This window comes from Danio rerio, chromosome 8 (assembly GCF_049306965.1).
Source record: "Danio rerio strain Tuebingen ecotype United States chromosome 8, GRCz12tu, whole genome shotgun sequence".
In the NCBI taxonomy this organism is placed as follows: domain Eukaryota; kingdom Metazoa; phylum Chordata; class Actinopteri; order Cypriniformes; family Danionidae; genus Danio; species Danio rerio.
In genome coordinates this window covers 28,541,666-28,567,151 of record NC_133183.1, presented here as the reverse complement: position 1 = coordinate 28,567,151, position 25,486 = coordinate 28,541,666, and the positions used below count along the sequence as shown (strand labels likewise).

At 41.0% G+C, this 25,486-nt stretch overlaps 1 protein-coding gene across 4 annotated transcripts in view; it reads left to right on the top strand.

Moving 5' to 3' along the window:
- Window positions 1-25,486, top strand: part of sema3b (sema domain, immunoglobulin domain (Ig), short basic domain, secreted, (semaphorin) 3B) — a 116,530-nt gene that overhangs the window by 33,245 nt on the left and 57,799 nt on the right. The window contains exon 1 of one of the 4 annotated variants that reach the window (XM_005167047.6): window positions 24,697-25,100. The exons of the other annotated variants lie outside the window; for them this stretch is intronic. The gene's annotated coding sequence lies outside the window, so the exon portion shown is untranslated. Of the gene's footprint in view, window positions 1-24,696; window positions 25,101-25,486 lie in introns of those variants that run through there. 4 annotated transcript variants of the gene reach the window in all.

The window sequence follows — 25,486 nt, the reverse complement described above, 5'->3', positions numbered from 1 at the left end:
GAAGGATATTTTCCATCTCTGATTCTCAGTCTTTCCCTCTGTTGTTGACAGGTGTGTTTGTGGTGCTGAGCGCTGGGTATGCTTAAGAGTGTGTGTGTGTGGTGTGTCTCTATACTAATTTGGCACATTGTATGTTTTCTGTGGTTCACCGCTCAGCCAGCTAATGTTAGACAAGAACAAGCAACAGAGGGTGAGATGAAAAAAAAAAATACATGGTATGTGAATGACAGGATTGTAGGGTTTATGTGTGCTGTACACTAATTGTATGGATGATAATACTGACTTTGAACTGATCTAGATTATGTGTGACTGAATGATTATTATAGATTTATATTTACATGGACATTTACAAGGGCACTATAAAAAACTAATATCAGAGGACCCTCACCTAAATCAGTGTTGTTATTTTAGTTAACTGAAACTAAAACAATAAAACTAAAATTATTTACTTGAAATTAATTTGAACTCAAAAACATTTAATAATAAGCTTGGCATGTTCATCGTTAAAAGACTAGCATACTGTTTTATACTGTAGTGTAGTATAGTATAGTATAGTATAGTATAGTATAGTATAGTAAATACTGGTACATAGTGATTATCCTTCACAAATGAAACTTAAAAGTATTATATTATGTGATTTTAAATTATATTATATTATATTATATTATATTATATTATATTATATTATATTATATTATATTATATTATATTATATTATATTATATTATATCATATTATATTATTAGGGGCCAAGCACCGTAGGTGCGTAGGCACCTATTGGATCCGTTAGCGTTCCTATTATTATTATTCTTCCTTCTTCTTCTTCTTCTTCTTCTTCTTCTGTTTCTTCCGCCGGATTTGAATGGCAGGCCATATAGGCGTATGCGGGAAAGTTGTATAATTTGGCACAATGATAGAGGACAGTATTAACATTAATCAGACCAAATATGGAGTCTCAAAATCAAACTCTCTAACGCCACCACTTGTCCAAACTTTCACGTACGTTTATCATCATAACTTTTGAACCGAATGGGCTACAATCAAAATTATTTTTTCTTCTGATTCCTTGGCTCAGTCCGATTCACCCTATGACCTCATTTTCCGACATGAATTTTTTCGCGCTATTTTAAATTTTTCGAAAACCTATTTGATCGAACTCGTCCTAGGCCGTTTCTCCGATTTTTACCAAAATTGAATCACATGATCTAAAGACCATGCCAACCAAAAGTTATGGAATTCAAGTTGATTAGACCAACCGTTTTTGTTTAATTTGCGATCAAATTTAATGAAGAACTTGCAAAAATGGACTTGAGGCGATATCTCCATAACCCATTCACCTATTCACACCAAACTTGGTATGTGTTATGACAACTAGGGTCTGAGGTTATATGCGAAGTTTCGGCGCACTGCCCCCTAGTGGTCCGGAGATACAAAAAACTTGATTTTTTGGTTTATAACGTCTCAACCGTTCGTCCGAAATTCATAAAACTGGTCTCATTACTTCCGGCAGAGAATGTTGAGTGGAATGATGTCTGATTTTCACAGGTCAGCCATTTTAGGCGTCGGCCATTTTGATTTTTAGCCAAAAATGCTATATTTTACCAACATATTCACATATCATTACAAAACATGGTATGCATCTTCAACCCCATGCCCTGAAAGTACTCAAAAACTTCTGGAGAAGCGCCACCTTTTGGCCAAAAGTGCTTGGCCCCTTAATTGCTGCTTGCAGCTATATTATTATATTTAGTGCTGTCAAATAAGCGTGTTAACATATGCAATTAATTTGATAAATTGAAAAATATTTAACCCATTAAAAAATAACAATTAACCTCTGGTGAATTCGCGAAAAATAAAAACTGCAAAAAACATACCTCCTGGCATGTATTTCGCAATCTCAATAAATGTATGTGGGGGTATGTATCAATAATGAGCCTGGGTTGGACTTTTTGACTGTTCATATTTCGGAGTGTGCAGACTTTTCTTCAGTTATTGCATGATTTTTTTGGTCTATGCACCCATTCGATTGTTTTGAAGGCGCGGCAAGCCTTTTTGTAATGTTGACATCCTGTAACATGCTGCTGAATCTAGCTTTGGTTGGCTTCAGGGTGAATCAGAGCGGTGCAGCTTTAATTGTGAATCAAATAAATCTGATTCAGAGTCGTGCAGTTCAAAGGCAGGTTAACCGGACAATCCATCATTGCGAACTCCCCCAGAGTCTCTCAACACTTCTTTTCTTCCTCTCTCATTCTTTCAGTGGCTCTTTCACTCCAGTGACTCAGTCTGTCCCTTTGTGTTAAACTTCTGGAGACACAACATGAGCGTGTGTGGCCAAGGACAGTTCAGATAGAGCTCTTTGTTTTTGTCTGTGTGGCCACTTGGTCCTTGCACACCTCATTAGCCGTAACCACCGCTGGTTGCCACAGAAAATGTGTGTCAGTGTGTAAGTGTTGTTCCATTCCCTGATCCTCAGAAATGAGCAGTTTTTGAGAGACCCAGAAAGGGAGGGTAAAAATAGAGGCCAAGAAACTCCTCAAGAGCTCTGTGCCATTCACTTCAAGTTCAAACCACAAAATAACATTGTCATGCACACACAAGCACACTGTAGATATTTGGCCGTGTGTGTGAGTGAGAGAGCAGTTTCTTGAGGCCTTACCAATTCTTTAGCCACATGGCATTCACGGAAATTTAATATCCTGATGGTGCCTTTTGCTGATGTGTCCTGAATACTTCAATGTGCAGTTCTTTAAGTTTTATTAAAATATGATCTTGAGTGTGTCAAACTTTGTAATCATTCAGTAACTACGGGTTACATTTTTTACTCACCTTATATAATTGTTAATTTATTTATATTCATTCATTCATTTATTTTTGTTTTGGCTTAGGTCCTTCAATGCTTCGTTTTGGATTAGTCCCTTTATTAATCTGGGGTCGCCACAGCACAATGAACTGCAAACTTATCCAGCACATGTTTTTCGCAGCGGATGCCCTTCCAGCTGCAACCCATCACTAGGAAACATCCATACAAACTCATTCACACTCATACACTATGGGCAATTATAGCTTACCCAATTCACTTATGTCGCATATCTTTGGACTGTGGGGGAAACCAGAGCACGCGGACAAAACCAACGCAAACACAGGGAGAACATGCAAACTCCAAACAAATGCCAACTGACCCAGCCGTGGCTCAAACCAGTGACCTTCTTGCGGTGAGGCGAGAGTGCTACCCACCAGTAATTAATTTATATAACACTAATTTATTTATATAACGATTTTCATTTATTTATTTATCCCAGTGCTGGTTTGCAGTTGGAAGGGCAGCATAAAACATATCAGAGTAATTGGTGGTTCATTCTGCTTTGGTGAGCCCTTATAAATCAGGGATTAAGCCGAAGGATAGTGAGTAAGTGAATTTGTTTTTTAAATCACGCAAAACTATAAAACATTATATTTAGTATTGCTTTATAAGCTTATAAGATGCAGATGTCAAGGTTATTTTGAAAACAATCAATGATTTTCAGCTTTGTGGAAGAATAACAGCATTTTAAATTGTTTCTTCAAATATTTATGACCAGGGGTCTGGTTTAATAATATTGTCATCTTCACACAAAACCTTTCACAATGCAAAAGACTAACTTTTCAGTTTTTAGTACAATTATGCTCCGTTATTGTAGCCTTTATTAAAACTTTTGTTTTCCTTAAAACATTGTGAGCAGATTTTCATGTTTTTTTTTAATTCTTTTTTTCTTCCCTTTTATTAGGATTTCTTGAGTTACAGTATTTGGAATCTTTTGAAGGCCAAATATCACCATTGTGTAAAATATTATATTTTATTGCACCAGTATAAAGCATTGGCCAATACTGATAACTAATTACTAAAAAGCTAATAACCAATACATAGGCTGATAAATATAGTTCCCCTTCGGGGGGAACTTCAGCACTATAAGTGGATTTGATTGTAAAATCCACGCATTGGGAGGTTCGGTTCAGAAGCTACTCGTCTGAAAGAGTATTGAACGGGCCAATTAAGAATGAATTGGCAGCGCAAGCCTGCGCAGGTGAGCGGCATAAGCAATCAACTGAGTATATAAGCTCACCTGGCGCAGCAGACGCTATCCTTTTCGCTTCAGAGACTTTCTGATCGAGTCGATGAGGGTTCCTCCTGCTGTGACCAGCGATTCTGAGCGAACGAGAGCATTCTCCCGGTCCAGAGTGTGTACACGCAGCGGCAGACGGTCGAGCTGGGTTTCTCCCTTGCCTGGCGTTCTTTGGGTCCGGTCCTCCAGAGCGGTGCGTATAAAGTTGCAAACTTCACAGAAAGAGCAACACAGTCGTGCAGCACGTCCTTATCAGGACGGCGCTCCGACTGTGCGTTTCTGGATGCGGTGGTTTCCTGTCCTCGGATGATGGGCGCGGGCACTGTGTTACATGTCTGGGGGTCCAGCATGTTAATGCGCTGCTCGCGGGCAGTTCATGTCGTCATTGCGATGCCATGACTGTTGCGCAAGATCGCGGTTAGCCTTTGCAAAAAGGCGAACCACCCCAGTTGTCCCCTGCTCTGCAGCGGGCACTCGGGCAGATCTGAGGGTTTCAGCGAGAGATAATCCGTCGCCCACGGGCCCGCGGACCTCCCGCTCCTCTAAGCGCTCCATCCAAGCTTCGGGCGGAGGAAGCGATCCGTCTAACAGATGGTAGCCCTTACGCCCGATGACACCGGAGACCAGATGTCCACCGCGGCATCGGAGGGTGGGCTTTCATTGTCCGATGATGATCCAGACCCGCTCGCCCCCTTCGGGCTGGTGAGCGCTGTCACTACGGATCCTGAAACGGACATGTTAGCCGTGCTTTCCCGGGCTGCTTCGGCCGTGGGTTGGAGATGGTTTATCCCCCAGCTCCGCGGCCGGACCGACTAGAGGGGCGTTCCCTTCTTCCCGGAGGTGCACAGTAGGCTCACGCGGTCTTGTAAAGCACTTTTTTCTGCTCGTGCTGCGTGTTCCTCCACCCTAACCACTCTTGACGGTGAAACAGCCAGGGGGTATGTGGCGATTCCTCAGGTTGAGTGCGCGATGGCGGTAAATCCGCGCGGCGCCTCTTCTTGGCGGGGTCCGCCTCGTCTCCCATCCAAAGCCTGTAAGTTATCTACCTCCCTCGGGGCTAGAGCTTACATAGCTGCGGGCCAGGCTGCTTCCGCCTTGCATGCGATAGCCACCTACCAGCGCTACCAAGCGCAGGCGCTGGCCGAGCTGCACGAGGGTGGGTCCAACCCAGGCTTACGAGCTTCGCACCGCCGCCGACTTAGCTCTTCGGACTACTGAGTCCGCTGCGTGTGCGTTGGGGAGGACGATGTCCACATTAGTGGTCCAGGAGCGCCACCCCTGGCTGATATGCGCAAAGTCGACAAAGTCCGCTTTCTTGACTTCCCCATATCCCCAGCCAGGTTCGGCGACACTGTCTGTGAATTCACCCAGGAATTCAAGGCGGTGAGAGAGCAGTTGGTGGGTGATGTCTTATCGGCGGTCCGTAGCCCGCTCCGCCCGCCGTGCCATTCATACCTGCTCCTCGCCGAAGGCGTCCGCCTACGAGAGCTGCTCCGCCCCCGCACACGCCTAAGGCGAAGCGAGCGCGTCGGGCACCTCGGAAGCAGGCAGCCCCCCTGCCCAGAACGCCGCTAAGTCCGGCAACGGACCGCGAAGCGCCCCTGGGACAGGCCATCTGGAGAAGAGGGAACTTGCTCTTTCCCCGCTGGAGGGCGGGGCCCCATTTCCAACGGCACTTTTTACTGCCATGAAAACATTATGAAAGGGCACTTTTCACTTCCCCAGATGTGACAGCCCGAAATCTGCCAGTCTGGGACGCTATGCTTTCTAGCTTGCAGATTCGGTGCGTTTCGCCAGTGGCTCACGAGCGCTGGGAGGACGGTCTCCTTTCTCCCACCCCTCGAGCCTCCCCTCCGGAGCTCGGGTTTGGAGTGAGAGCAAATATCTCACCTCCAGCTTTTCCGTGGGACCCGCGAGCTTCCCGGATCAGCACACCCACTCCGCGCTGCCCCACTGCTGGTACGTCAGTGATTGTAGCGATGAGTCCATTAGCGAGAGCTCTGCCTGCCTGGTTAGCGCGGGCCAGCTCTTCGCGGTGGCTCATACGCACAATCAGACTCGGCTATGCGATTCAGTTCGCGAAAGGGCCCCCCAAGTCACGGGTGTGTATTCACCAGGGTCAGCCCCCTGTCCGCCCCTGTCTTGCGAGAGGAGATTGCTGTCCTCCTGGCGAAGGATGCAATCGAGCCGCTCCCTCCAGCCGAGATGGAGAGCGGGTTTTACAGCCCACGCTTCATCGTGCCCAAAAAGAGCGGTGGGTCACGGCCAATCCTAGATCTGCGCGTTTTGAACCGCTGCCTGCACAAGCTGCCGTTCAGAATGCTCACGCAGAAGCGCATCCTCCGGTGCGTTCGTCCTCTGGGTTGGTCTGCAGCATTAGACCTGATGGACGCGTATTTCCATGTCTCCACTCTTCCTCGCCACCGACAGTTTCTGCGGTTTGCGTTTGAAGGTCGAGCTTGGCAATACAAAGCCCTCCCCTTCGGGCTCTCTCTGTCTCCGCGGGTCCTCACCAAGCCCGCGGAGGGTGCCTCAGCGCCCCTTCGGCTCGCGGGCATCTGCATACTCAATTTCTTTACGACTGGTTGAATTGCCCTCTCTTTTGATTATGCACAGAGTTGATTATGCACAGAGACAAAGTGCTCTGGCACTTCCACCTGTGGGGGTTTCAGGTCAACCGAGAAAAGAGCAAACTCGCCCCCGTGCAGAGGATCTCTTCTCTCGGGCTGGAGCTGGACTCGGTCACCATGGCAGCGCGCCTCTCCGGAGAGCGCGCTCAGCTGATGCTGTACTGTCTGAGAGAGCTCGACAGTAAAATAGTGGTCCCACTGAAACAATTTCAGAGGCTCCTGGGGCATATGGCATCCGCAGCCGCTTCATGCCGCTCGGATTATTCTATATGAGACCACTTCAGCACTGGCTTCACGATCGAGTCCCCAGACGCGCATGGCACGCGCGCGCACACCGAGTCTCTGTTACTGCGCTGTGTCGCCGCGCCCTCAGCCCTTGGAGCGACCCCTCGTTCCTACAGGCCTGGGTGTCTCTAGAACAGGCGTCCAGTCTTGTTGTCGTTTCAGCAGACGCTTCCAACACGGGCTGGGGGGCTGTGCGTTGCGGGCATGCGGCTGCGGACCTGTGGAAAGGTACCCAGTTGCATTGGCATATCGCCTGGAGCTGTTGGCAGTGTTCCCCGCTCTCCACCGTTTTTTTCCGGTGTTGGAGCGGCAACACGTGCTGGTCAGGACGGACAGTACGGCGGCGGTGGCGTATATCAGCCGTATAGGGGGTATGCGCTCTCGCCGCATGTCTCAGCTCGCCCGCCGTCTGCTCCTCTGGAGTCATCCGCGGCTGAAATCGCTGCACGCCATTCATATTCAGGCAAGCTCAACCGTGCAGCCGATGCGCTCTCACGGCAGCCTTGCGTCCTGGAGCATGGAGACTCCACCCCGAGTCTGTTCAGCTGATATGGGCGCGATTCGGGGAAGCCCAGATCGATCTGTTGCTTCCCCCGAGATCGCTCATTGCCAGTTGTTCTTTCCCTGACCGAGTGCTCTCGGCACGGATGCACTGGCTTACAGCTGGCCTCGGGGCACGCGCAATACGCGTTTCCCCCAGTGAGCCTGCTCGCGCAGTTACTGTGCATGGTCAGGGAGGACGAGGAACAGGTTGCTGGTTGCGCCCCTCTGGCTCAACCGGACCTGGATGTCAGAGCTCTCCCTCGCGATAGCCCTCCCCTGGCAGTCCCTTCGAGAGAGCACCTACTCTCTCAGGGACAGGGCACCACCTGGCACCCTCGCCGATCTTTGAAGAGATTTTAGACGCGAGGAAGACTTAGGTAACCTCCGATTGCGGTGGCTAATACCGTCACTCGGGCTAGAGCCCCCTCCCCGAGCGCGCCTATGCCCTGACGTGAAGTCTATTCACTGAATGGTGTGTCTCTCGCTGAGAAGACCCCCGTAATTTGCCAGATCAGCGTTGTGCTTTCTTTACGCCGAGAGAAGTTGGAGAGCAGGCTGTCGCCCTCCACACTCAAGGTTACGTGGCTGCCATCTCCGCTCTCATAACGCGGTGGCTGGCAGCACCGTGGGAACGCATAACCTCATCATCCGGTTCCTCAGGGGCGTTAAGCGAATTAATCCACCCCGCCCCCTCTCATGCCCTCTTAGGATCTCGCCCTCGCGTCAGATCCCTTCGATCCTCGACTCAGTATATTTCTGTCCCTGAAGACAGCTCTGCTGGTCGCGTTGATATCGATTAGAGGGTCGGGGACCCGGAGGCATTTTTCGGTCAGTGACTCGTGCCTGTAATTGGGCTGGCTTCTCTCACGTATGAGACCCCGCCCGCGATATGTGCCCAAGGTTCCTACCACTCCGTTTTAATACGAGGTAGTGAGCCTGCAAGCGCTGCCCTCGGAGGAGGCAGACCCAGCCCTTATTTATTGTCCAGTTCGCGTTTTGCGTATTATCCGGACCGCACTCAGAGTTTAGATCATCTGAGCAGCTCTTCGTCTGTTATAGCGGTCGGCAGCAGGGAAGTGCCGTACCGAAATAAGTTCCCACTAGATTGTGGATGCCTTTCTTTCACTATCAGAGCCGAGATGAGCCGCGTCCCCCGAGAGCGCGTGCGCACTCCACTCGGAGCTTCGCATCCTCTCGAGCGCGCGCACGCGGCGCCCCTCTAACAGACATCTGTAGAGCTGCGGGCTGGGTGACACCCAACACATTTGCAAGGTTTTACAATCTGCGAGTGGAGCCGGTTTCCTCAAGGGTATTAGGTAACCCTTGGTGATTGAGGAAACAATTCGGTAGGGTGTTGAAACACGCTTGCTGCGCCATTTTCCCTAACACGGAGATACGTGCGCCTTTTTATCTGTCAGTAAAGTTCCCCGTCAGGTGAGCCCTGCAGATTCCTCCGTGGCCCCCAGCACTGACTCAGCGGAGGAGTCACTTGCTGGCCCACTACGTTGTAGGTCTGCCCGCTGGTCAGCCCGCGTTTTGGGTAAAGGTGTCTGCTATGCGTGGTCCCCACTAGGCGATCCCATATGCTTATTCAGCCACGGTTAAGTCCCCCCCCCCCCTGGGCGGACCCGTGTCTTCCCTCCCCGCTAACCACTCTTTTGCTATGCGTACTCCCCCTTTTTTAGGGCTAGTCCATATGTAAATTCTGCCATCTATCCCCCCTTGGGTAACGGATGGCCTCCGCAGCGTCCTCCCTATCGGGATTGCACGCTTCCCAACGTACTGTCGTATTCCTAGAATTATCTAGATGCTCACGACACCCCAAAAAATATATATAAATCCGTAAAACTTCTGTTGAAGTAGGATAAATTAGGGCCAGGGACACGTTGGAGGACCGCGCCCCCCATGATGTGGGTGCGTCACGCTTGCTTGACTATCTCCTCATCGGGGGTGTTGGTAAGGTGCAGTCATTATGGCGCTTTCAATGGGCTCCCAATGCGTGGATTTTACAATCAAATCCACTTATAGTGCTGAAGTTCCCCCCGAAGGGGAACGTTCGAGGTTACTAAAGTAACCCTTCGTTCCCCGAGGAGGGGAACGGAAGCACTATACTCCGTCGCCATAATGACTGTCCCTTAGCTGTTGAAAGTCTCTTCAGCTTAAAAAGGATAGCGTCTGCTGCGCCAGGTGAGCTTATATACTCAGTTGATTGCTTATGCCGCTCACCTGCGCAGGCTTGCGCTGCCAATTCATTCTTAATTGGCCCGTTCAATACTCTTTCAGACGAGTAGCTTCTGAACCGAACCTCCCAATGCGTGGATTTTACAATCAAATCCACTTATAGTGCTTCCGTTCCCCTCCTCGGGGAACGAAGGGTTACTTTAGTAACCTCGAACGATCTTGATTGATTCATTCTTTTTCTTTTCGGCTTAGTCCCTTTTTTAAATTGGGGTCACCACAACAGAATATACCGCCAACTTATTCAGCATATGTTTTACACAGCAGATGTCCTTCCAGTTGCAACTCCTACACTGGGAAACACCCATACACTCTCATTCATACACATACACTACGGAGAATTTTAGCTTGCCTAATTCACCTATTCCGCATGTCTTTGGACTGTGGGGGAAACCGGAGCACCCGGTGGAAACTCATGCGAATGCAAGGAGAACATGCAAACTCCACACAGAAATGCCAACTGACATAGCTGAGGCTCGAACCAGCGACCTTCTTGCTGTGAGGTGACAGCACTACCTACAGCGCCTCTGCGTCGCCCAGAGATCTTGATGATAATGTACATTTTTTTTTCTAAGCCTGTTTCAAATGTAAAAGACAAACAAATAGAATGGATGATTTTATTATAAAATCGTAACTGTTTACATTTAAAATAAGCATATAAAAGCCAACGTATAGCCGTCAGTATATTGTGCATCTCTTAAAAAAAAAAACACTTATTTTAATCCGTTTGTTAAATTTAAGTTACATTTCATCTACATGCCAACTAATTCTCATCAGATTATAAGTAGACTGTTCGGTTGGGGGGCCTGCATGGTGGCGCAGTGGGTAGCACGTTCACTTCACAGCAAAAAGGTCACTGGTTCAAGCCTCTGCCGGGTTTATGTTGGCGTTAATGTGTGGAGTTTGCATGTTCTCCCTGTGTTCGCGTGGGTTTCCTCCGGGTGCTCCGGTTTACTCCACAAGTCCAAAAACAAGTGGTATAGGTGTATTGGGTAGGCTAAATTGTCCGTAGTGTATTAGAGTGTATGGATGTTTCCCAGTGATGGGTTGCAGCTGGAAGGGCATCTGCTGCGTAAAACATATGCTGGATTTTTGATTTTTAAAGTTTGCGGTTCATTCCGCTGTGGCGACCCCATATTAATAAAGGGACTGAGCTGAAAAGAAAATAAATGAATGAATGTTAGGTTGGGGTTAGCGTTAGTGTAAGTTGACATGTACTTGCAAAGTTTTTTATAGTCAGTTAAATGTCTGTTTAGCAGCACCTTCAGTACGAAGCCCCGGGTCTCATAGCTTTTTACACAGACCTGTTAATGTTTAACTTTGTCACCTGAAACTGGAATCTGTGGCACCAACATTCCATTACCCAGAGTTCAATGCTGTCTCACATGTTCAATATTAAATGCTCAGTCATTTCAGTTTCCTCATTCACATACAGACACACATACACAAACACATGCACAGAGCAGCTCCTACTAATGGAAGAGCCAGGCAAACATCTGGTTTAACAATGAACAAGAGGAAAGATAGAGACAGAAAAACGAGAGAAAGAGAATGAGGGAATAAAGTGATTTTTGGTGTCAGTGGGCAAACGGTTTGGAAAAGAAACGTGTTTCAGGGTTTAACAGACAGTGAGGGATTTGTATCAGTGAAAGAGGGAAAAGCTATCTTCCATCTTTGTGTGTGTATGTGGAGGACTGCTCTGTAGAACAGCTGGCATCTGTCTAATGGGCAGCTTTTGATAGCTAATATAAATGTGTGTGTGTTTGTGTAAACTTGAGTGCGTCTTCAAAAATTGTGTTTACACTTCATTTTTATAAATGATATGGCACAGCACATCAAAGGGTTTGAGAACAGATCAAACAAAAGAGAGAGTTGCTTCGGAGAACATAAAAAATGAGATGAATGATGAAAGAAAACTTTCTTCTCTCTGTCACTTCATTTCAATGCAGTTTTAGAGGCTTTAACAAAACGAGGCTTTGGTCAGTTTTGAGAGTTGTTCACCAAACTAACTGCATAGTTGCTAAACATCAAGTAGCATGCCTGCATTGACCTTGTGACATGCAAAATTATTAAAACAATACAGACTGACTACAAATTTCAACTTATAAACAGCAGCAAACATGAAGTTGGCAGTCTTTAGAGCTTAATTTATAGTCAAAACTTACTCATTATTGTTTTAGGTTTGTCTCTGAATGGTTTCCTGCTCTCATCAGCCAAAAGATTTCAGCACAAAACAAACCGTGGTCTGCAGTTTTTGTCTTTATTCAAAATGGAACAAATTAAAAGCAACAAACTTAGCAATAATAATTTTTTCTCATTGTTGTGCCCAGTACACCATCTGGTAAATTTGGCTCCATTTAACAAAGTGAAATTTACACCAAAATATCTTCATTATTATCAGACATGTGAACGTTGTTGTTAGCAATAAACTATAACTGTAAACAGTTGCACAGTTATTAGCACTTAATCGTTGAATCACCTCATACTCTACACTGTTTTTATTTTAATTATATACAGCAGTTTATTGTGAACACATACACTGATAACAATGTCAAGCAGTACTTCATCCAATTAAAAATGTATATTTCATTTCAGTTTAATATTATTTGGTTTATGTATCCAGTAAGATATTTCAAGTTCAAAACATAGGTAAACATACATGTTTTTAATTAAGAGCTTAACTAAGAAATATTTGTTTTGAGCGCTGTAAAATTTTAAGGTTACTCACAGAGGCCAGTGCATGCGTGTTAAACAGAAGCTCAATATGCTTTATACTTTTGTGGACTTTAATAAATATTGTTTTATCCAAATGATCTTTTTTTCATTAACTCAAGTGACCCAAGTAAACCATTACCCTATTTTATGTGGATGAATAAACATTTTATGGGAATTGTTGTTTTGATTAAAGCTATATCTTGTTTAGAACAAAAATATAATTAACATTTTTTGACTTTATTCAACAAGACAATATGCTTTGAACATGGTTACATGAAATTGTTCTTATGGACATAGAAAATTATTTATTTTTCATTGGGTCAAGTAATGAAATTTAGATGTGAACCATTAGCCTAAATATTTTTAATTGGGTGAATGAAAGCTTTTTTCCAGTGTACGTTTTGCCAGTGTGTTGTATAATATAAATATCTTAAGTACATTTTGATGCAGTGTAATCACCAATGTAATTTGCAAGAGGCACTTAAAAATAAATATACTGATACTATGTAATATACTGATGAAATAGGTTAATCTTAGTTGTAGAGCTTAATTTTGGGGAGCAATAATGGCCCCAAAAATTTCTTTTTTGAGAAAAAAATCACTTCACTTTATTATTTTCTTTTTATTATTTACCCACCATTTAAAAGTTACCAGTTTAGCAGATATGGCAAGAATTCATGAGCATGAAAAAAAGGTAAGAGAAGTAAGTTCTTGCTATAAAATGCAGAAAGGGTACATTTGCAGATGGCAGGATGAAAGCAAAAAAATGATTGAGAACAGATTGGGCTGATTGTATGATTGTATGCCATTCTTTTCAGAGCTTGAATGAACTGTGTATGTCTGTTGTATTATATTCAACTGATCTGATATGTATGAATGTGTGGGTAATAGAACAATCAGCAATTCATTAGAAGACAATATGTATGATGATGTCGCGATGATGTAAAAGGTCAGACAGTGCTAGTCACACATACAGTGATGTCAGTGAAACATCACACTTGATTTCCATTCTCCAGTGTGTCCTCATTTGGCTTAAATTGCCTATCTACCTTTTTTCAGTCCATGTTATATAGCGGTAAAGCTTAATTGTTATTCACTTTTAGCAGATATATTCATTCATTCATTCATTCATATATTCACACATACATTAATTCATTCATCCAATCATTTCGTCATTAATTCATTCATTCACTTTCCTTTGGCTTAGTCCCTTATTTATCAGGGGTTGCCACAGCGGAATGAACCTTCTATATATGTATTCAGTGCTAAGCAAATATGCATATATGTTTGTTTGTCATCAACTGATTTACTTTATCAGCATGCACATTTACTCATTCATTGAATCACGGATTCATTACATCTCTAACTAATTAAATATTTACTGATTTAGTTTGTCACACACACTGATTGGTTAAGGCAAAATGTACACTTATTGATTCTGTAAGACCATGTGCTGATAGGTTTACCTTGAAAATCATTAAAAGCCCTAACATCAAATTTAGCTGCAATTACCAGGGCCCTCACACGTGGCTTAAGGATGTGTGTGTGATTCTGTGTGTGTCAGGGAAAACCCAGTCGCTTTAAAATCTCTCAATTACAGCGTTTGAAAAGCAGAGGGAAGTCCCGATCTTTGTTCAAAAGTGTGTGTGTTTCTGTACTAACTGTCTAAACTTTATAACTGTAATAAAGTTTTAAAAATCACAGACACACTTCTGTACAATTATGTTGCATGAAAATGAAACTATTTCCTGAAAATGAATTCCTCTTTTCGTTTCATCCTTACTCAACTATCATCCCTGACCTTATTTTACACCTTGGATCTCGCTGTGAGCGACACGGTGGCTGGTTAGAGTCCCAGCTCAGACAGTTGGCATTTCTGTGTGGAGTTTGCATGTTCACTTCATGCTGTCGTGGGTTTCCTCCGTGTGCTCCGGTTTCCACCACATTCCAAAGACATGTGCTATAGGTGAATTGGGTAAGCTAAATTGGCTGTAGTGTATGTGTGTGCATGTCAGAGTGTATGGGTGTTTCCCAGTACTGGGTTACAGCTGGTTGGGCATCCACTGTGTAAATCAATTGCTCGATAAGTTGGCGGTTCTTTCTGCTGTAGCGACCCCTGATGATTAAAAGGACTACTGTAAGTCAAAGGAAAATTAATGAATGAATCTCAATATTTTCCTCTTCAACTGTTTCTCTGGCATGAGTTTAGGGTGTTTCTCTAGTTTGTCTGTCTGTCTTTTAAAGTACCGGTGCACATATTTAACAGGAAACGATTCTGTGGCCCAAAACAGACAATAAGGGCATAAACCACTTGTTAGTGTTAATGCGCCTGGCAAATTAAGAAGTCGACTTCCAACCCACTGAAAACACATACCTTTGCAAAATTGAAGCTAAATTGCATTAGTCAATTTGAGCAAATAAATGTTTAATTACCACTTCACATTAATTAGCTGATGCACTCCACTGGTTTTTACACTATTAGCATTTTAGTTTTTGTTTATTTGTAATGTATTTTGCAAATGGCTTAATTAATGCTTAGCAACCTCTAAATTATAAACAATTGATCTAAATAAACTAATGCAAGCTTTCATAAAAAGCCATAATTTTGAGGATGTTGTTTTCTCTTTCATTTTTGCTTAAAAGTTTATTTTCTTTGGTTTTCTCTTATACTAAATTTGCAATAATAAACAAGCTCATTTGGGCATTTTACAGCATTGTAAAAATGGCCTATAAACCAATTGATAAAATTATATCACCCTGTATAATACACTATATAATAAATAATTGGCAGCACAGTGGCTCAGTGGTTTAGCACTGTTGCCTCACAGCAAGAAGGTCACTGGTTCGAGTCCTGGCTGGGTCAGTTGGCATTTCTATGTGGAGTTTGCATGTTCTCCCTGTGTTTGCGTGGGTTTCCTCCGGTTGCTCCGGTTTCCCCCTTAGTCCAAAGACATGCGCTATAAGAAAATTTAATAAACTAAATTGGCCGTTGTGTATGTTTGTAAGAGTGTATGGGTGTTTCACAGTACTATGTTGCAGCTAGAACGGCATCCGCTGCAAAAAAAGCATATGCTGGAATAGTTGGCGGTTCATTCCGCTGTGGTGACCCACTGATTAATACAAGGACTGAGCCGGAAAGAAAATTAATGAATGAGTTGGTGGTTCATCCCGCTGTGACAACCCCTGATGTATATGGGACTAAGCCAAAGGAAAATTAATGAATAATAAGAAATTATACAGTATAGTGGTTGCTACAATTATAAGACAATTTTCTTTATAGGAATCAGCCCTTATATCTGTAAGGGTTTTATTGCAATATCACATTAAGCATTTGTTTTCTGTTTGAAGTAGTTTTGTGAATCATTCATTCATTCATTCATTTTCTTTTTCGGCTTAGTCCCTTTATTAATCCAGAACCGCTACAGCGGAATAAACCGCCAACTTATCCAGCACATTTTACGCAGCGGATGCCCTTTCAGCTGCAACCCATCTCTGGAAAACATCCATACACACTCACTCACACTCATACACTATGGACAATTTAGCCTACCCAATTCACCTATAGCGCATGTCTTTGGACTGTGGAGGAAACCGGAGTACCCGGAGGAAAGCCATGCGAACGTGAGGAGAACATGCAAACTCCACACAAAAATTCCCAGCCGAGGCTCGAATCAGCAACCTTCTTGCTGTGAGGCGACAGCAGTAGCTACTGTGCCACCGTGTCGGCTTTTAAAAATTATTTTTGTGAATTTTTTTTCTGTGAAAGCAAAGCTGATTGATAGTTCACTCTTGATAGTTCAGAAATCATTCTAATATGCTGATTTGGACCAATATGTCTTATTATTAATGCTAAATGGAAACCATTTTCTGTTTAGATTAATATAATAAACTATAATATGCAGGATTCTTTGGTGAATTTGGTCAATTGTAAGTTCAAAAGAACAGAATTTAAAAATAATAATATTAAAACAAAGAATTTATACATTTCCTTATTACCATCTTTGATAAACAGAATGCATCAGTAGAACAAAATTGATATTTTCTTTTAAAAAATACTCCAAACTTTTAAACATTACTGTATCTTAGTATATTGTTTGAACATTCCAGTTTAATAGTTAACACAACACATTTTTTGTAGTCTAATTCTTCTGTTCTCTCAAACTGTTTGTTGTGGTGGCAGTGGTTGTGCATGGCGACTTTCAGCACTGACCTCACGGCATGATAAATGACAACAGATTTGAATGCTAGAATTGAGTGATGCATACACACGCTCATAGATACATGGTCTCCAAAACACACACGCACACTCAAGTATGATCCAACGGAACCTGTTTCTGCCAGAAACCGCTGTGTCCCTCTTCAACTGTTTTTTTGCACATTCTGATCCCTTCCTCTTTTCTTCCATCACAATCTTTCTCTCTCTCTAACTGAGCCAGTAGTGATTGATAAACTGTTTTCAAGGACTCGGCCAGTCTGATAGCAAATGTGCCACAATGCTTGCAAAGGCCTTGAGTCGCATACGTGTGTGTGCGCATACAGTATGTGAGCACATTCATCAGTTTACTAATGCACCATGAACCATCAAGCTACAAGTACTGCACTTTGCTGGCAGGTAGCGAGTCATATTCTTATCCAAAGTCAGTTACCCCAGCTGAGTCAGAGCATGTCCACAAGGTCGTACTGATGGGAACAGTACTGACCAGACAGTCGGCAGTAAAGCAATATATACACGCACAATATAATAACGCATCAGAGGGGAGAAGGGGCTCAGCTCCGCACTTTGAAACAACATCAGAATTCCAGTGTGCTTTGTGTGTGCGGAAGACTTTGGCCGGAATGCCTAAATTCCACTCAGTCCATCAGGAATGCTGGCTGAAGCGAATAACAGAGAGAGACAGAGGGATCAAGCAGGGAACGTTTTGATTTGATTAAACTCTTTGACCAGAGAAACAGAGTATTAAGTGTCAATAATTATCAACATCATCATGGATTTGGCAAAAACTGCGGCATATGCAACATCTCTGGTGGGTCGTGCTGTGGATCCCTGTTCCCCACTTGACTTACAGTTGAGCTGTTTACATTTTAAATCATACAACTGCTTTAGAGAAGGAAGCAGATGTCCTGTTCTTTTGATTTAGATGCATCAGTAAACGATGTTGCAACTATAAAGCTCTACTTAATAATTAAAGTCTGGAAGTGATTTATGATGCTATCGAATGTACTGCGATCTTAGGAACTTGGCAGTTTTCCATATCAGTTTTTCTTCCAGTAACATTCACACTCGAATAAGTGTACACTAGCAAGGCTATGTAAACCTCTTTTGTATAAGAGATTACTGGCATAAAAGACAGATTTTGAGTTAGTCCATTATGAGTTACCCAACCCATTTTGATATTGTTGTTCATCTGAGCAGAAAAGCCTTTACATGACTGAGGAGTCTTATTTGATTGACGATTTTATAGGTCCCATAAAATTACAAATGTTTTTTTTAGATTTTAGTATCAGTATGTTAGTTAGTATGTAAGAATATCTACAAGCTAATGTGCCCCAAAACACTGACAAAAGTCACATTTAGAACATAATACTTATATACTTATAGGATATGAGATTTGAACTTTTATAAGCATCCAAATGCTTGCAGTTTTCACTTCCACCTAAATGGATACATTTCATCTCATATTTTTTTAAATCTTAGTTTAAGTCTGTTAGTTATAAGGGTATCTGTTAGCTAGTGTGCTCTAAAACAGTGACAAAATCCATTTTTAGAAAATATAAAACTGATATAAACATGTAAAGCTTGCAGTTTGTCGCTTCCGCCTAAATCGATCAACTATTTGTATATTACATTTTCGCATCAAATCTTGACCAATCAAATACTCTCTGGTATCTGACATGTCCCGCTCCCTTTAAGACTTTTCATTTTATGTGCTTGAGCTCAACCACTCTCACTGGCAGAGCTATGATAAAACAAAATGCTACTGGCTGTTTTTTATTGAGCACGAGCTACACTGTCCCACCCTCTCTACATTTTTCAATTGAGATTGCGTCAAACATTAAATAAAAATGCTAATTTCAAAGCACTTTAGTTGACCTTTAATACAGCACTACATATTATTGTGTCTTCAATGTTACGAGATCCTTCATTAACCACTGTAATGACTGTGTTCAGAAAAATTCTTATTTTGAAAAGTTGTTCTGCTTTGTTCTTTTGTGAAAACTAGTGCATTCTTTGGTGAATTTGATGTTCAAAAAGAACCTTTTTCTACAACCCAGGCTCATTCTGAAAAGGTACCACTATATACATTCTGGAGAGCGCCATATACATCCCAGAAGCTACTTTTTTTTTGGAGTTTTTGTTTTTGTGAATCCACCAGTGGCCGCTGTGTATGTTTTTACAGATCTTAAATTCCTCTCGCGAGTGCCTTTTTCGCCTGCTGTTCTCACGTCAATACACCAGTGGCCACTGTTGACTGACTGTTTGACTGACTGACAAATCGACAGACCCACCCTCCTCCTTCCCTAAACCCAACCAATTGTATTAATTGACCCGCCCACTAACTTCCCTAAATCCAACCAACAATTTTCAAAAGCAATCCAGAAAATGAAAATGATTTTTCCTTTTTTTTTTCTTCAGATTTTATCACATTTTCAACCTGTTATTTTGTATTTTCTGTTATTTTTTGGATTCTATTTATGTCTTACCTGCTTTCTGGAGCCATTCTTCACCGGACTCAAACCCCGTCATTGTGGTCAACTTCTCTTCTTCTCAAATCCACCAACATACATTTTGAGCTAATGGACCAGCTGGTTACAGTGGGAAAAGCTGTCCATACGGAGATTTGATGTCAGCTAGTAAGTCATACATCGTCATACCTTACATCGTCATACCACCCCAAAGCGTACATTTTAAAGATGAAATGCAGCCATACATAGCTTAAACATAATTTGCGATCTCCAGAAACATATATAGGGCTACATTTTCAGAATAAGCCTATGTTGTTTTATTTTTAAAATGGAAGTTCGTGTTTTCACAGGGTAGACCTTCTGAGCAGTAACACTTTCACATGACTCTAAAAAGTCTAAATGTTTGTGAAGTAATAAAATTAATTGCATAATCCAGTTGTTCTCATAATGCAACAAAACAGATTGTTGTGGACGCAAAATTATAATGACTTGTCACACAAAGCCATGAATTATGGCTTTAGCAAGAATTATAATCTGTTTGAGTGTCATATATATTTATTGTGAGTTGTAAACATATAAATTGAATTAAAATCAAATACCCACGCGGTTTAGCTGAGAAAAAACAGAATCAAATGAATTAAAATTACTACATGTGGTTATGATAGGAAATGTATATTCTACATATTATAACTGTGTAAATGAATTATTTATCAAAGCTAGAACTGCCACTTGTTTTGATGTATTTAAGTCTGGCACCCATTTTAGCAGTTACCCAACTGAATTGGGCAAGTCTAATTTCCTCCAAATAGTTTGCAAGATTAACTATAATATGATGCTATAAAGTCTTTTTAGGGCAGTTCAGGTAATGTGGTACATTCAAGAGAACAAGTAATGAAAAGCGATGTCTCCGTTAAAAGACAACTCACTCCTAACTAAAAGATGGGACTGTTATACATTATTTAAGCTGACATTTTGTGCATTATGATTCCTGACATTCATTTTTTCACCGGTGGTCTGTCTGTGTCTGAGGTTAGATGAAGATGAGGAGTAATGACCGTGTGGAGTAACAGCGCTGATGTGGTAACAGGGGTCACAGGTTTAATCTCCAGCTGGGGCAACCCATGAAATGAACGGTTACCAAGATGCCCATCATGTTCTGTCACCGCTGTGCCCTTGAGCGAGCCTCTTAACTCATGCTTGTACAGAAATACTTGCGTAATTACAGGAACCTGTCCTTATTGTAGGCCTTCTGGAAGATAAAAGGAAGCAATCTTAACTTGGGAATTTAATGCAAGGTTGTATCCCAGATATTAGCCAGGTTAAATGAGCACACACATATTTTGTGATTGTGTAATTTTGTGTGTGTTTAGTTCATTTAGGGTGGTCCCGGCCTTTATGGCTCTCACAGCACCAGTGTCGTTTCTTGATTTGTTTCTCCACCTGGACCATTCATGCCTACACACACAGACATGAATGTGGTGTGGACCATGTGTATGTATATGTGTGTTCTCCATCATCCTTCAACTTAAAGGAAATGAAACTGGAAAATTTGGATGGGATCAGGAGAATATGTATGTTTGTGTACAGTATGTGGTTGCATCATGCTTGTACACAAATAAATAAAAGTTACAGGATTTTTTTATTTATTATTATTTTTTAAACAGTGATGCAATAGATGAACCATTTTGGTTCACCAAAGAGCTTTTAGGTTCTGCGTATTTCTTTATTTATTCAAGGCAAAGCAAACTTTATTTATGAAGCACAATTTAAACAACAGTAGTTCATTCAAATTGCATTTTACTCTTAATAATAGATGTTTGTAAAATCAGTCTGCAGAGACTTTCATAGCCAACAGCGGAAATCAGAATGTTTTATATTATTATTTGTTTAGACATTGATGAGAAACTTGATTAATACTTGGTATTTTTACATTTAGCCTTTTAATAGAGTATTTAGCTGCATTTACTTTAATCTATGTAGTCAGAAAAATAATAACAGTCCCTAGTTACTTTCTTAATGCAAGTTGATGGCAGAATTAAGCAATAACGTGTTACTAATCATGTGTTACTGTAACGGCAATACTTTTGACAGTAAGTCATACTGCAATGCATTACTTTTTAAATATAGTAACTTCGTTATTGTTACAATATGATGCGTTTGTCCGTTACTTGGTAAGCTAATAAATTTTGACTGCAGTCTAGCCCACATCTTCCTGTTTACAGTGGCGATGCAGTGTGGGATTGGTGGGTGCCAACTTACCACTGTAAAGAAGACACGACATGTATTAGGTGCCAGACTAGACAAAAGTCAAGCAAAAGCAGAGAGACCAAATGCACGTGAGGTAAATCAGGTGTGCACGCTATAAAGAACAAGTTTAATTTGTGGTTAGTTTTGCTCATTGATTTTATTTTTAAGCAGCTGTTGTGTTTTTGTTTTGTTTAAAATGCATATCAAATATGGTTGTCTATAATAGCAATTTTTTTGGTGGGGAATTTCACCAAATTGGTTTTGAATGATCTGATTCTGAATTCAGATTATTTAATTTATTAATTTCATAAAGGTTTTGTGTTTGTTGTGTATTGCTGCTAGTTTTCATGCTCAAGCTGTGAAAGAACATGATTATGGATTAAATTTAACAACTTTTATGATGCTCAAGCAACTAAATATATTATTCAGCTGGTTTATCACCTTGTGATTTTTATTTTTTATTTTAGTTCTGTTAATTTAAATTTTGCGTTTAGAAAAAACTTCCACTTTTGAGTTAATTCCTCCTAAGAAATTAACATATGTAAATAATTATTTCATTCAGTTTTAAACTTAAGTTCCACCGGCTATTTTGTCTCATCAAATAAACTGTATCATATTTCATGATGAATATTGAAGCTGAAATATGTCATTTTATGGAAGAATGATAGATTGATAATAGACAATCACTTTGAAATCATATTTATTTTTGATAAGATATTCAGTCATGTTAAGTCTTTCACCTGGCTATGTATATGTTATCATTTATGTTTGTGTGTACGTGTGAAGGCAATGGAAAACAAAGGTTTACATTATATGCTGCTGACGACATCAGGTCTCCATGACAGCTTATAGTAAGTATCATATAACATGGGCCAGCTCTCTCTCTCTGTTCTATCTCAATTTCTCTGTCTCTCGCACGGTGAAACTTGGTACAGCATCTCTGATTATTGTGATTTCAGAAGCTCTAGATCTATAAATGGATGTTGAGGTGTGTGTTTGCGAAACAATGGAATGGAAAAGGAATAAAAGCAAGAGGAGATAGAGGGAAAATGGAAATGCGTTTGAAAGCTTGATGAAATCATATTTGCTGACTGTTGCCCTCTAGAGTGTCTCATTGGTGCCATAATGACGCCACTCAGTCGAAAGAGTGTAGCGCAGCACACACAGAGCTGTGTTTGTAATGATTGCAGATCTTCATTTCATGGATACACTGTTTCACATAATAGGTTAGTGATCGTTCATCAAAAAAAAAAAATAATAAAAAATCTGTCATAATTTATTGACCCCAATGATTTTCCAAACACATATTCCATCTTAGTTCTGGAACATAAAATGAGAGTTTATGAAAAACAGAGATGTACTGATTGTTCTTTTTCCTACAATTATGACTGAACTGTCAAGCTTCAAAAGAAAAGTGATGTAAAACATCATAAATGGGATGAGTGCACTATATTCCACAACATCTGAAGTCATTCAGTTTAACAAACCATGATTTGAATTTTTATTCACTGACTGTTTCCCACCAGTGAGCTGTTAACCACTGCGAGCAGATCACTGAATTTGTAAAACTGAAATCATCTGACTCAAAAGAGTGATTCATTAATGAATCATAGATATTGCTACTTTTGTAAGAACTCTGATGAAAGAGGATGCCCAGTCCACTTTTTAGTCATTTCCTTATACAAAAGTAATGTATGGCTTCAGAAAGCTTTAACATCAAGATTATTCCTAAAAATGAAAGTTTTCAGAAGACATTTAATGAGATTTTGAACATAACAGTGAGTAAAAAAACATTTTTTTTAATCTCGTGACATCTTTTTGGATATTTTTCAATAATTCTTTTGTGAGAAGTAAATTATGTTAAAGTAAATAGAATATAATTTGACAAAAGTCTGTATTTGTATTGAACTTTTACAATTTCACCAACATTACCTTTTCAGAAATCTATTATACAGTAGATACACAAAAAAGTTTCTCAGGACCTTCGGGACTTGAAAGTCCCAACTGAAGCCCATTGAAACAACATAGAAATATATAAGGTTAGTGGCATTTAAGAAAAATAATGCATACAATATATATTTTTTAAATCAGGCTTCCATACAGTTGGCTCAGCTTTAAAAGTGCAACTTTAAAAAGGCTACAGTAAATTACCACCTTTCTACTGCAAGGCAAATGAATTCTTATTTTGTTATAATTGTGTGAATGTGTGTGAGTGGTAATGTTTTAGTTTTATGTGACACGGCACAAAACAAAACATTAAAAATATAGACACATATATGAGTACACTACTCACAAATCTGTAATTTAAATGAATGTTTTCTAAAGGAAGTTTTGCAATATTATATTTATGCATATACATTACAATAGTCAGTACTGAAGCCAAATCTGGAGCCTATCTAACAAATTAGCTTATGCTAACTGTTCAAAACAATTTTACCTAAATTTATGTGTTATGAAAAAATATCAAATACAAATTTAAAAAAAAGAGGAAAAATCTAAAATATTTTACAATTTAGGTGAAATTTTGTAGGTTGCCATTTTTTTCCCTAATATTTTCCATGAATTTAAATTTATTATCTTTCTATTTCTAAAGACGGTGACTAAAATATTCTTTTAATAAGTATATCTGTTTAAAAAATCTGTTTTGTTTAAATGCACCAAAATGCATTGACTATATTCACTGAGAAATGGATACAAATATTCATCTTCAAAATGGGGTGAACTCAGTTATGCTGTTCATTATATAATCTACTTAGACTTTTGGTGTATGGAGAAAAGAAAATTGTGTGGTGATGTTAATGGTTCTGATCCTTAAAGTAATAGATTTTTTGGTAGTTAACATCAGAATTGATACTGGTAAAGGAAATGTAAGTGAAAGTGTTAAAAAAAAGTTGACGTGATACTTTTGTAATGTTTGAATGTTTGTTTATTTATTTAAGAAAATGTCCTCTATATGGACATGTTTGTTATTTTTTTTATTGACCCAAAAGTGGTTTAAAAAATAGCCTCATTACATTTCCAAGGTGAGCTAAAGTTGCAGTGAACTTTATGGGAGCCCATCCAGAACTAATTAAAACATTTCAACATAACAGAACACACATCTGAAAGTGCACATCCCAACATTCACAAGCAAGAGAGAGAGACTTTTACCTCTGACCAGTCTCCACCCATAATAGCCTGCCATCCAGGAGGGAGTGGCTGAGCGAGGGAGGAGAAACAGAGAGAGAGAGAAAGCTGGAGAGCTCTGCGGTAGCAGTCAGCACAAGAGCCAAAGCAGAGAAACACTGAAAGAGAGAGAGGAGGTAAAAGAAGGAAGCTAAGATAGAAACAGTAGAATAACAGCTAAAAATAAAGGAGAAAAACATAAGAGGAAAGTCTTCAAAAACACCCCCGACCAGCATAGAAGAGATTTAGTAAATGAGAGAGGGGGAAAGACTGATTTAAAGAAGTCTTGGAGACACATGTTCATGCGTGGACTGTTGCTGCTGCTGTGATCTGTCATTCCTCCTCACAGTGCGTGTGTGTGTGTGTATGTGTGTGTGAGCCTGTCGTTCCTCTGGAGTCTACGGGACCATGGCACCTGTCAGGAACGAATGAACTTGAGGCTTAAAGGACTTGCTGAATTACAAGAAAGAGGAAAAAGCTGAAAGAGTAAAAGGTAAGTTGGTTTTCTCTTTCTAGCAATGCTGCACAGTGTCTGTTTGTGTATGCTGGAGTGTATGTAAAAGCTTCTCCCTGTTTGATTTGTGTTGGCTTTTTATTAATCCATATTTAATATTTTCTTTGAAACATTTAAAGTGAAGGCCATAAAGATGTGAGCTGTTTAAGAAGTGTGAGTGTGTATGGGGTTGGGAGTCCTCTAATGCGACAAGCTGTTTGACCTCTTTGTGCATGAGTGTACTTTACATATTATGTAGTATGTGGATGAATGATGGCTTGGTATTGTGTATAAAGGGTTAAACAGTGTAGTTTTGTGTGTAATACTACTTTGAATTGCCTGTGTGGGGACTGGCCTAACTGAACTGTTTTCTTAATATAGGATGA